The sequence below is a fragment of the Oryctolagus cuniculus genome, chromosome 16 (genome assembly GCF_051225735.1).
Source record: "Oryctolagus cuniculus isolate XC-2025 breed Fujian yellow rabbit chromosome 16, ASM5122573v1, whole genome shotgun sequence".
Classification (NCBI taxonomy): Eukaryota; Metazoa; Chordata; class Mammalia; order Lagomorpha; family Leporidae; genus Oryctolagus; species Oryctolagus cuniculus.
Genome location: NC_142882.1, coordinates 10,885,224 through 10,899,419, shown reverse-complemented (window position 1 = coordinate 10,899,419; position 14,196 = coordinate 10,885,224). Strand labels below are relative to the sequence as shown.

Genomic DNA, 14,196 nt, shown 5'->3' with positions numbered 1-14,196 from the left:
ATAAAACAATATAACAATGTATTTTCAAGGACTTAAAAAGCAAGAACAAACCAAACTCCAAATTAGAAGGAGGTGAAAAATCTGAACAAAAATAAGTAAAATTGAAACTAAAAAAATGCAAAAGATCAAGAAAACAAAAAACTGGTACTATGTACAGATAAACGAAACAGACAAAACTTTACTCAGGACAACAAAGGAAAAAGAGGAAAAACTCAAATAAAATTAGGGATGAAAGGGGAAACATCATAACTGATACCACAGAAACACAGAGAACCATGAGAAACTATTACAAACCACTCTATGTAAGCAAAATAGAAAACTTTACGGAAATGGAGAGGATCCTCGGTACATACAACTTGTCAAAATTACATCAAGAAGATATATAGGGGGCTGGCACTGTGGTGTAGCGGGTAAGGCCATCACCTGCAGTGCCAGCATCCCATATGAGCAGTGAATTGAGTCCTGGCTGCTCCACTTCCAATCAAGCTCTCTGTTATGGCCTGGGAAAGCAGTGGAAGATGGCCCAAGTGCTTGGGCCCCTGCACCGGAATAGAAGACCTGGAAGAAGCTCCTGGTCCCTGGTTTCAGATTGGCACAGCTCCAGCCATTGCGGCCATCTGTGGAGTGAGCCAAGAGATGGAAGACCTCTCTGTCTCTCTCTGCCTCTCTGTAACTCTGCCTTTCAAACAAATGAATAAATAAATGTTTTTTTGAAAAGAAGATATATAAAACCTAAGATTGTTAAGCAAGTAATAACAATAAAGCAGTAATGAAAAATCCTATCAAAGAAAAACCCAGGGCTCAATGTCTTCAAAACTGAATTCTATAGGACAGTTAAAGAAGAAATAACTCTGATTCTTCTCAACTATTCCAAAATATTGAAAAGGATGGAACTCTACCGGCATCACTCTGATACCAAAATGAAACACAGATATAACAGAAGAAAAAAAAAACACTACTGATCAATATACTTAAAAAACACAAGTGCAAAAATTTCCAACAAAATGTTAGCAAGCTGAATCCAACACTACAACAAAATACCATAAATTGTGATCAAGTGAGATTTAACCCAAGAATGCCAACTGGATTTAACATTCACAAATCACATATTGTTGTAAATCACATCAACAGAATGAAAAAAATCTCAATGATCTTTTACATAGATGCAGAAAAATATCTGATAATATTCAACATTCATTCACAGTTTTTTTTTTTTTTAACAAACTAGATACAGGAAGAACATACATCAAAATTGCAATGGCTCTACATTTAAAAAATAGCTAATATCATATTGAATGGGGAAAATCTGAAATCATTTTCCCTCAAACCTGGAAGAAGAAAATGACATTCAGTTTCAGCACTCTTAATCAATACAGTATCAGAAACAGCAGCAAGAGAATAGCAGAATGAAAAAGAAATAAAGAACATCAGAATTGGAAAGAAAAAAGTCAGATGTCCATGTTAGCAGATATCACGAGAAGAAAAAAAAAACTACTCCATCAATAATCTATTAGAATTGATAAATCAATTCAGTACATTCACAAGGCACAGAATCAACAAAAACCAGAATTTCAATATACTAATAATTATCTTGCTAAATGGAAATCAAGAAATAAATCTCTTCTGTGTATAAAGTTAATTGAAAATGGATCTTAGTGGAGAATGTAACTGGGAATGCGAAAGTGAAGAAGAGGAGGGGTGGGAGTATGGGTGGGAGGGCGTGTATGGTGGGCAGAATCACTACATTCCTAAAGTTGAAATTTATAAAATGCATAAAGTTTGTAATCCATAAATAAAAAGTTTCTTTGAAAAAAATAAAATAATGGTTCTCACTTAGGGAAAAAAAAAAAAAAAACACTACTTGGGCTTCCTGCAACCTATAGCAGAGTGCCAGTGTTTGAGCTATGGTCTGCTTCTGATTCCAGCTACCTGCTAATGCACACGCTGGGACACAGCAGTGATAGCTCAAATACTTGGGTCTCTGCCGTCCTGGATTGAATTCTGAGCTGCTTCTGTGGCCTGGCCCAGCCCGGCTATTGCTGGCATTTGAGAAGTAAACCAGTAGATGGAAGATATCACTTTCCTGTCTCTGTTTCTCTGCCTTTCAAAGAAAATGAAAATAAATAAAAATAATAAATAATAATTTTAAAAAGAAAGTAATCTCACTCACAGTAGCTTCAAAAATTAAATATTTAGGAATAAATTAACCTGAAAAGGTAAAGTTATCTAGAATGCAAATAATAGTGAAATTTATTAAACATTTATGAGAGGCATCATTACAGACACACAAAAAAATGGAAGGTTGTCTCTTGTTCATGGATTAGAACAATTAGCTGTGTTAAAATGCTATCTAAAGATTCATCGAAATCCCCATTAAAATTCTAGTGACTGAAAAAAGTAAAAGAGGAACAATAAAGAAAGGAAGAAAAAAAAGAAACAAAGAGAAAGAATTCTAGTGACATTATTTATAGATTTAGAAAAACAGGGGCTGGCACTGAGGCTCTGGCATCCCATATGGGCACTGGTTCTAGTCCTGAATGCTTCTCTCCCAATCCAGCTCTCTGTTGTGGTCTGGGAAAGCAGTGCAAGATGGCCCAGGTCCTTGGGCTCCTGCACCCATGTGGGAGACCTGGAGGAAGCTCCTGCCTCCTGGCTTTGGATTGGCACAGCTCCTGCCATTGTGGCCATCTGAGGAGTGAACCATCGGATGGAAGACCTCTCTCTCTCTCTCTCTCTCTCTCTCTGCCTCTCCTCTTTCTGTATAACTCTGACTTTCAAATAAAGAAAAAAAAAGAAAAGAAAAACAGTCTTAAAGTTCATATGAAAGCACAAAAGACTGAGAATAGAACAGGAATTTTAAGAAGAAAAATGGCTTCCATTTGTGTACGGAGTCAACAGCTCTGAGACTGGGCAGAGACAGAAAGACCTTCCCACCTGCTGGCTCACTGCCCAGGGGCCTGCAGCAGCTGTGACTAAGCTAGGCTAGAGCCAGCACCCAAAAGCTGTATTTGCATCTACACAGAGTCATGGGAGTCAGTACTTGGATCATCATCTCTCAGGATGAACATCAGCAGGAAGATGGACCAGGTGGAATAACCAGGCTCTAACAAGGTGTCCTGAAGAAAGGGCCTCTGCTGTGGCCAGGGATTGCAGTGGAGGATGGCCCAAGTGCTTGGGCCCTGCACCCCATGGGAGACCAGGAAAAGCACCTGGCTCCTGGCTCCTGCCATCGGATCAGCGTGGTGCGCCGGCTGCAGCACGCTGGCCGCGGCAGACATTGGAGGGTGAACCAACGGCAAAGGAAGACCTTTCTCTCTGTCTCTCTCTCTCTATCACTGTCCACTCTGCCTGTCAAAATAAATAAATAAATAAATAAATAAATAAATAAATAAATAAAAAGAAAGAAAGGGGACGTGCTCCCGAGATTTTGCACGAGGAAACTCTCCTGGATCGAGTGGCTGTGAATCGAAGGACCTACTGGGAGAACAAGGTCGCCCACCGTGTGGAAGCCGAGCCGCGGGAGCTGCGGGAGCTGCAGGGTCTGCACACCAGTGCAGGAAGGGGAGTGCATGTCACACAGATGCCAGCGGGGAGAGTTGGGACATCCAGGGCTCCCAGTCCACACATCGGCGCTGGAAGGGGAGGTGAGCTCAATAACCTGAGACATTGGCGGGGAAACGGGGGTCAGAATCTACAGGGGAGCCGGAAAGTGCAGCAGACTCACTACCAGAAAGAAGGAAAAAAAAAAAAAAGGTGGGGGGTTTCTCTCTCTGCCAACCTTGCAAAGGTTGAAAGGCTGCAAGGCTTGAGTTTGCAAGAGACAAAGAGCAGGCCCCCTCTCTGGATTTACATAACAACAGGGGAGGGCTAAGGAACTGAGTCACTACAATTCAGTAGCATAGGAAACCCAGTGGGAGTCCAGAGGAGAAACGGAGCCTACACAGACTCTTTGGGTAGAAGCCAGAGACTGGAAGCTAAATACCATCAATTCTGCACAGCCGTGCCGTGCGGTATTACTTACCCCCTGAATAAATAAAATAAATAAATAAAAAATAAATAAATAGAGATTTACCATGCATAACCTGAGGGTGTCACCTTTGCACACCCGTAACCCGGAAGAACCAAGCAGAGCTCTCAGGCCACACCCATCTCAAGCCTCCAAGGCTCCTCCAACAGCAGGCAGTACACTTAACACAGACATAGTATAAAATAAAAAAAAAAATTAAAAAAAAATGCACAGTGATGAAAGAAGAATTAACTATGCCAAGCAACAAACACAGAAATCGAGGGAACAAGATCAAAGATGGCACTATGATGCCTCCAAATAAACAAAACACCCCAAGCCAAGATTATGAAGACGGTGAGATAGAAGAAATGAAAGATACAGATTTCAAAAAATTTATGATAAGATCATTTAGAAGTTTTCAAAAGCAAATCCTTGAACTACAGAAATCCTAATTGGACAGGATTGAAAATCTCTCTCATGAAAATGAAATTTTAAGGAAGAATCAAAATGAAACGCAGAAACTAGTAGAACAGGAAAGTGTGATAGTGAAGAGAAATCAAAATGAAATGAAGAGCTCAATAGATCAAATGACAAACACACTAGAAAGCCTTAAAAACAGAATGGGTGAGGCAGAAGAAGAATATCAGACTTAGAAGATAGAGCACAGGAAAACATACAGTCAAACCAAAGAAAAGAAGAGGGAATTAGAAATTTAAAAAATATTGTTGGGAATCTACAGGATACTATTAAAAAAAACAACATTCGAGTTCTAGGAGTTCCTGAAGGCATGGAGAGAGAGAAAGGATTAGAAGGCCTTTTTAGTGAGATACTAGCAGAGAACTTTCCAGGTTTGGAGAAGGACAGAGACATCCTAGTACAGGAAGCTCACAGAACCCCCAATAAACATGACCAAATGAGATCCTCAACATGACACGTTGTAATTAAACTCACCACAGTGAAACATAAAGAAAAGATCCTAAAATGTGCAAGAGAGAAACGTCAGATTACTCTCAGAGGATCTCCAATTAGACTCACAGCAGACTTCTCATCAGAAACACTACAGGCTAGGAGGGAATGGCGAGACATAGCACAGGTGCTAAGAGAGAAAAATTGACAGCCCAGAATATTATATCCTGCCAAGCTCTCATTTGTGAATGAAGGTGAAATAAAGACCTTTCATAGCAAACAGAAATTGAAAGACTTTGTGGCCACTCGTCCAGCCCTGCAAAAGATACTTAAAGATGTGCTACACTCAGAAACACAGAAACACGGCCATCAATATGAAAGAAGGGAAAGGAAGAACACCTACCAGTAAAAGAGCATGGGAAGCTCAAAGCATATACTAGAAAATATTTCCGGGAAAATGGCAGGGCAAAGTCACTATGTATCAATAGTCACATTAAACATGAATGTTTGAATTCTTCAGTTAAAAGACACCAATTGCTGATTGGCTCAAAGAACACAACCCATCTATTTGTTGCCTACAAGAAACACATCTCTCTAACAAAGATGTATGCAGACTGAAAGTGAAAGGTTGGAAAAAGATAGTCCATGCCAACAGAAACCCAAAAAAAGCAGGTGTAGCCATATTAATATCAGACAAAATAAACTTTAATACAAAAACTGTTAAGAGAGACAAAGAGGGACACTATATAATGATTAAGGGATCAATTCAATAGGAAGATGTAACTATTATAAATGTATATGCACCTAATTACAGGGCACCAGTCTATTTAAAAGATATGTTAAGGGACTTAAAGGGAGATTTAGATTCCAATACAATAGTACTGGGGGACTTCTATGCTCCACTCTCAGAAATAGACAGATCATCCGGACAGAAGATCAACAAGGAAACAGCAGATTTAATCGACACTATAGCCCAAATGGATCTAACAGATATCTACAGCACTTTCAATCCTACATCTAAAGACTTCACATTCTTCTCAGCAGTGCATGGAACCTTCTCTAGGATTGGTCACATACTAGGCCATAAAGCAAGTCTCAGCAAATTTAAAAGAATTAGAATCATACCATGCAGCATCTCAGACCACTGCGGAATGAAGCTGGAAATTAGCAACTCAGCAAACCCCAGAAAGTATGCAAACACATGGAGACTGAACAACATGCTCCTGAATGAACACTGGGTCATTCAAGAAATCAAAAGAGAAATCAAAAACTTTCTGGAAGTAAATGAAGACAACAACACAACATATCAAAACTTATGGGATACAGCAAAAGCAGTATTGAAAGCAAGTTTATAGCAATAGGTGCCTATATCAAGAAATTGGAAAGGCACCAAATAAATGAGCTTTCAGCGCATCTCAAGGACCTAGAAAAACTGCAGCAAACCAAACCCAAATCTAGTAGGAGAAGAGAAATAATTAAAATCAGAGAAGAAATTAACAGGATTGAATCCAAAAAAACACTACAAAAAATCAGCCAAGCGAGGGGCTGGTTTTTTGAAAAAAAATAAACAAAATAGACACCCCATTTGCCCAACTAACTAAAAAAAGAAGAGAAAAGACCCAAATCAATAAAATCAGAGATGAAAAAGGAAACCTAACAACAGACACCACAGAAATAAAAAGAATCATCAGAAATTACTACAAGGACCTGTATGCCAGCAAACAAGAAAATCTATCAGAAATGGATAGATTCCTGGACACATGCAATCTACCTAAATTGAACCAGGAAGACATAGAAAACCTAAATAGACCCATAACTGAAACAGTAATTGAAACAGTAATAAAGGCCCTCCCAACAAAGAAAAGCCCAGGACAAGATGGATTCACTGCTGAATTCTACCAGACATTTAAAGAACTCACTCCAATTCTTCTCAAACTATTCAGAACAATCGAAAAAGAGGGAATCCTCCCAAATTCTTTCTATGAAGCCAGCATCACCTTAATCCCTAAGCCAGAGAAAGATGCAGCACTGAAAGAAAATTATAGACCAATATCCTTGATGAACATAGAAGCAAAAATCCTCAATAAAATTCTCACCAATAGAATACAACAACACATCAGGAAAATCATCCACCCAGAACAAGTGGGATTCATCCCTGGTATGCAGGGATGGTTCAATATTCGCAAATCAATCAATGTGATTCACCACATTAACAGACTGTAAAAGAAAAACTATATGATTATCTCAATTGATGCAGAGAAAGCATTTGATAAAATTCAACACCCTTTCATGATGAAAATTCTAAGCAAGTTGGGTATAGAAGGAACATTCCTCAATATAATCAAAGCAATTTATAAAAAAAACCCACGGCCAGCATCCTATTTAATGGGGAAAAGTTGGAAGCATTTCCACTGAGATCTGGCACCAGACAGGGATGCCCACTCTCACCACTGACATTTAACATAGTTCTGGAAGTTTTAGCCAGAGCCATCAGACAAGAAAAAGAAATTAAAGGAATACAAATTGAGAAGCAAGAAGTCAAACTATCCCTCTTTGTAGATGATATAATTCTTTACTTAGAGGATCCAAAGAACTCTACTAAGAGACTATTGGAACTCATAGAGGAGTTTGGCAAAGTGGCAGGATATAAAATCAATGCACAAAAATCAACAGCCTTTGTATATACAGGCAATGCCATGACTGAGAAAGAACTGCTAAGATCAATCCCATTCACAATAGCTACAAAAACCATCAAATACCTTGGAATAAACTTAACCAAGGACGTTAAAGATCTCTACGATGAAAATTACAAAACCTTAAAGAAAGAAATAGAAGAGGATACCAAAAAATGGAAAAATATTCCATGCTCATGGATTGGAAGAATCAACATCATCAAAATGTCCATTCTCCCAAAAGGAATTTATACATTCAATGCAATTCCAATCAGGATACCAAAGACATTCTTCTCAGATCTAGAAAAAATGATGCTGAAATTCATATGGAGGCAAAAGAGACCTCGAATAGCTAAAGCAATCTTGTACAACAAAAACAAAACCGGAGGCATCTCAATACCAGATTTCAGGACATACTACAGGGCAGTTGTAATCAAAACAGCATCGTACTGGTACAGAAAGAGATGGATAGACCAATGGAACAGAATTGAAACACCAAATCAACCCAAACATCTACAGCCAACTTATATTTGATCAAGGATCTAAAACCAATTCCTGGAGCAAGGACAGTCTATTCAATAAATGGTGCTGGGAAAACTGGATTTCCACGTGCAGAAGCAAGAAGCAAGACCCCTACCTTACACCTTACACAAAAATCCACTCAACATGGATTAAAGACCTAAATCTATGACCTGACACCATCAAGTTATTAGAGAACATTGGAGAAACCCTTCAAGATATTGGCACAGGCAAAGAGTTTCTGGAAAAGACCCGGGAGGCACAGGCAGTCAAAACCAAAATCAACTATTGGGATTGCATCAAATTGAGAAGTTTCTGTACGGCAAAAGAAACAGGAGAGTGAAGAGACAACCGACAGAATGGGAAAAAATATTTGCAAACTATGCAACAGATAAAGGGTTAATAACTAGAATCTACAAAGAGATCAAGAAACTCCACAAAAACAAAACAAACAACCCACTTAAGAGATGGGCCAAGGACCTCAATAGACATTTTTCAAAAGAGGAAATCCAAATGGCCAACAGGCACATGAAAAAGTGTTCAAGATCACTAGCAATCAGGGAAATGCAAATCAAAACCACAATGAGGTTTCACCTCACCCCGGTTAGAATGGCTCACATACAGAAATCTACCAACAACAGATGCTGGCGAGGATGCGGGGAAAAAGGGACACTAACCCACTGTTTGTGGGAATGCAAACTGGTCAAGCCACTATGGAAGTCAGTCTGGAGATTCCTCAGAAACCTGAATATAACCCTACCATTCAACCCAGACATCCCACTCCTTGGAATTTATCCAAAGGAATTTAAATTGGCAAACAAAAAATCTGTCTGCACCCTAATGTTTATCGCAGCACAATTCACAATAGCCAAGACCTGGAACCAACCTAAATGCCCATCAACAGTAGACTCGATAAAGAAATTATGGGATATGTATTCTTTAGAATACTATACTGCTGTAAGAAACAAAAAAATCTAGTCATTTGCCACAAAATGGATGAATCTGGAACACATCATGCTGAGTGAAATAAGCCAGTCCCAAAGGGACAAATACCATATGTTCTCCGTGATCGGTGACAACTGACTGAACGCCAAAAAGGAAACCTGTTGAAGTGAAATGGACACTATGAGAAATGGTGACTTGATCAGCATAGCCCTGACTGTTAATGAACAACTTAATACATTATCCCTTTTAGTAGTTTTTTTTTGGTCTGTTCTACTTAATATGACTGGTTTAATTCTGTAATTATCACACAGTTATTCTTAAGTGTTGAAAATTAACTGAAATGTGATCCCTGTTAAACATAAGAGTGGGAATAAGAGAGGGAAGAGATGTATAATTTGGGACATGCTCAAGCTGACTTGCTCCAAATGGTAGAGTTGGAAACATACCAGGGGATTCCAATTCAATCCCATCAAGGTGGCATGTACCAATTCCATCTCACTATTCCAAGTGATCAATTTCAGTTTACAATTAATCATAATGAAAGGACTAAGAGTCAAAGGGAGCACATAAACAAGTCTAGTACCTGCTAACACTAACCGATAGAATAAATAAAGGGGAGAGTGATCCAACATGGGAAGTGAGATACTCAGCAGACTCATAGAATGGCAGATGTCCTAAACAGCACTCTGGCCTCAGAATCAGCCCTAAAGGCATTCCAATCTGGCTGAAAAGCCCATGAGAGTATTTCAGGCATGGAAAACCAAGACACTCTGGCAGAAGATCTCTGTGAGTGAGATCCCAGTGGAAAGAATAGGTCTTCAAAGAAGGAGGTACCTTTCTCTGAAGGGAGGAGAGAACCTCCACTTTGACTATGACCTTGTCTAAACAAGATAAAAGTCAGAGAACTCAGAGGGCTTCCATAGCCTTGGAAACTCATGACTGGAGCATAGGGAGATTACTGATGCCATAGACAGGAGTGTCAATTTGTAAAGTCAACAACAGGAGTCACTGTGCACTTACTCCTCATGTAGGATCTCTGTCCTAAGTGTGCTGTTCATTGAGATTTAATGCTATAACGAGTACTCAAACAGTATATTTCACTTTGTGTTTCTATGGGGTTGCAAACTGTTGAAATCTTTACTTAATGCATACTAAACTGATCTTCTGTAAAAAAAAAAGATTGTAAATTCCCAACTTGACTCTCACTGGGATTAAACATGACAATAGGTCTGATCTGATTTCATCATCATTTAAAAAATCATCTATCATTTCTCACTTTATGTTTCTATTTGGGAGCAAACTGTTGAAATCTTTACTTAATGTATACTAAGCTGATCTTCTGTATATTAAAATAATCGAAAATGAATCTGGATGTGAATGGAAGTGGAGAGGGAGTGGGAAAGGGGAGGGTTGTGGGTTGGAGGGACGTTATGGGGGGGAAGCCATTGTAATCCATAAGTTGTACTTTGGGAATTTATATTCATTAAATGAAAGTTAAAAAAAAAACCTCAAATTGGAGGCATTACTATTCTTAAAGGAATTATTTTCTTCTGATTCCACTTACAAATCTTGATGCAATCATTTCACATAATAACGAATGCAATATAGTATAGTGTCAGTTTATGATATATACATGTTTTAGAATATTCATTTGGTGCAACTAAAGTGAATAACAGTGCATGTTTATCAAACATTTTAGAAACAAAGGACAACTTTTAAAAACCAATGATAAAGTAAGATTGAATCTGGAAACTAGTTTCTGCAGGCAAAAGAATATTTATGGTTGCTCCACTTGGGAATTTTTTTCTGATTGTTTAAATTATAGAAAATGCCAATGGTACAAATAATACCCAGAACATTGAGGAACAAATAATACTCCTTGCCTGCTATGAGCCACCAGAAAGATCTTCATTTCAAAAGCAGACTTAGATATTAAGATATTATGATGATAACAGTATACTATGCACTGCTATAAGCTCTTCCATGGATAAAATGTGAAAATAATATGCAGCCAAAAACCCAGTCAAAAAGATCACAAAGACATGAATCAGTTTACAGAAAATGTCCAGAATAGACATCTCCACAGAGACCAAGGATGGATTAGTGTTATCCAGCACAGGAGGGAAGGTCAGAGGGATGGGGATGCACTGAAAACAGGTATTTAGATTTTGAAGGGGAGATGAACGTCTCCTAGTTAACAAGCAACTATTTGGCAATAAGCACTGAAAGTTTTATGAAATGGCATACCTCGTGTCCTATTAATTAGCCCAATTATCTGAGTAAGAAAAAATATGCAAGCTTTATTAACTAAATATGATCATTATATATTACTCAAAATCACACACAATTAGTGATTTCCTAAATATGCACATTGAGTAAACAGGTGTGTATTATTAACATAAAATAAAACTTGGTTGGCATGGAAACAGTAACACTATCCATCAGTTATAGGGAAATACATTCATGATATATTGTTAGGTATGGAAGTGTAATTGAGGAGAAACTTAGTCTGTCTGCCTATAACAGGGCTTACCTTGGTTGAGGCCTAGAACATTCTAGGACACAACAAGCACATGATGGTTGACACTCTTCAGCACACAGGGAGGGTGGCCAGACATGTTTTGGGCTGGAGGACATAAGGCAGAGTACAGAGTTTGGCCTCTAAACTTGTGGCATAAACAGAACTCTCCTCTGGGACTCATGAACAAGGCAGGTCCTCACTATCCCTACACAGAGCCCCACCACTGGCAGAATGCAAACAGAAATCAGCTGCCACCTAAGCAGAGAATCCACAAGCATGAAACATTTTCCATCACATGTGCCATTTCACATTGGGACTAGCAATGAAGAAAATACAAAGAGGTAAGGAAACTCAAAGTGAAACAGTGAAAAAGAACGGAAGTATTTAACAGTACATGTTAGAAGTAATTACAAGGTGTGATTCTGACCCAAAGATCAGCACCCCCACTTTCTCACTAGCACAACACTACCTGCGGAGGTAGTAGGTGCTATACACGAGAAAGAACTGACAAGGACAGACTCACATCATTTAAACAAATTGCACACTGCAAAACTCTCCTATCACATGAGCATGTGGATCTCTGGGGCAATTGAGAAGCAAACTCCTCTGCTGGCACCAACAAGGTGTGTAGACACAGGCCTTTTATTAAACCCCTCCTTAAGCACCAATGCAGTGACTGAGTTACCAGACACACCACTAATGCAAAGCTCAGAATTCACACAGTTTCTGCATTGTTTCTGGAGAAACAAATATCAGATTTTGAGAAGAAGCCATTAACTATGTATGGGAAATTATTTCCCTTGCTTCTGATGTTCAGGATCAGGGTTCAAATGCCTCCAGTGTAGTAGGATTTAATTATTGATCTGTGAGGGTACCGGGTCTGCCTCATGGCTTCAAGTCACAAGCAAAATGAGTATTGTCCTTATCGGCAGTGGCTACCTAGACTAAGGCCCTCCCAACATTGACCTCAGGACATAGTCTTAGGACTCCTGTGTGCTTTCTTCACAGGTGCTAGCAATAGGGGACCTGAGGTCCCAACCATCTCACTGACTCCAAGAACAGAACCCCAGGGCTTAATTACAGAGACCTGGCCAATGGAGTAGGCACAAAAATTGTGATTCCTCTCCTATGTCTCTGAAGGAGTCAGAAAGCAAATGGAAATGAAAGGTAGTGAAATGTTAAAGAAAGGAGAGGACCTTAGCTTTCATGGAACTGTGTTTCTGCCATTCTTAGAAGAATTATCAGAACTCGCAAGAGGTGTTGAACACACGCAGACATGAACATATACTCAAATGCAGGCATAACAACACTTAACAGCTAGAGAATATCTAAAATATAGTGGATAAGATTGAAATTGACATTTTGAAATTTGATGGTTATTTACAGCCCTTGGATTACTGTTGAGGAACAGTGTTTTTTCCCTCATCTTATTTGCTTACTGTAGGGTTAATCTTATAAGGGAAAAGTAAATTGAAAATAGATTTGTAAAATTAGGAGTAGGAATAGGAAAGGAAGAAGGGTGAAGGCAGAGGAGGGAGGGAAGGATTATGATTCCTGATTCTGTATATATGAAAGCAATGAAATATGTGTACCTTAAATAAAACTTAAAAAACACATATACACACACCTTGAACTTACCAAGATGCCACCATGTTATACTCAGGCTTGAGTAAAAAGGATAACCGGATCATGTCTCTTTCTGGTTCCATGTAGTACAGGGGAAAAAACACTCCCAGCACTAGGTCTCCATCTCTGAAGACACTTGGCTTCAGATACTCATGGCAGTTCTCAACAATTCTGTCCTGTGAATTAGATAAAGCCTGCAGGAGTAGGTAGAGAAAAATCAGAGGCAATGACATGTCACTGTCTCCCCAAACTATAGTGAGAGCCCTGAGTCTCAGCTGAGAGGAGGAGACACAGGGCTGGATCAGGTCTGAGGGCTCATCAATCAGCAGTGACAGTGGAGCTCTGTGTAGAGCACAGCTGACTCCAGGTATTGACGTGTGCCCTCTGCCTGTAGCAACCTGTGTGCCAGTCTGGTGAGCTAGACCAGAGCACAGCTAGAAGCAGAATGCAGAGTTCAAAGCAAGACACAGTGCTGAGACCTGGCTCTGAGTGTCCTGTAATCAGAGCTGCTCTGGGTTCCCTGTATTTTCAATGCTTCCCATTTGTCTCATCCAAAAACTCAGGGGATCCACCTGCCTGAGGCTCTGCACCTGTTGTCCTCCATTATGGGGGAAAACCCTTTGGAAAAACATGTTTTGCACTTGTCTACCTCCTTTGCCTTTAGGGTTACATCATAGTCCAACAAGGCTTTGGCAATCATAGCATCTTGGTACAGAAGCTCTGTTAAATAGTATGCACAGTGGCCAAGGGTTTTGTGAGTAGACAGCTTTGAGGAATTTGGCAGGGTTAGAAAAAGTTGGTGTTGGAATAACCAAAACACCCAGCTGCATCTTCCCACATGATGCTGTAGACATTAAGTGAAGGGCTGACATCAGTCACAGATGACTTCGGACACCACAGGAATGTTCATCATTATCGTGCCTAATGTCACTCCCAGGGCCACGGTATCCTGCTGCCAAAAAAATGGGCTTCCTTATTAATAAGTGAATAAGCCCTGTGCT

The 14,196-nt window shown here is 39.4% G+C and overlaps 1 pseudogene; it reads right to left on the bottom strand.

The window, feature by feature from the left end:
- Nucleotides 1–13,278, bottom strand: part of LOC149121471 (vomeronasal type-2 receptor 116-like) — a 39,407-nt pseudogene extending 26,129 nt beyond the window's left edge.
- Between the last annotated feature and the right edge of the window lie 918 nt (nucleotides 13,279–14,196).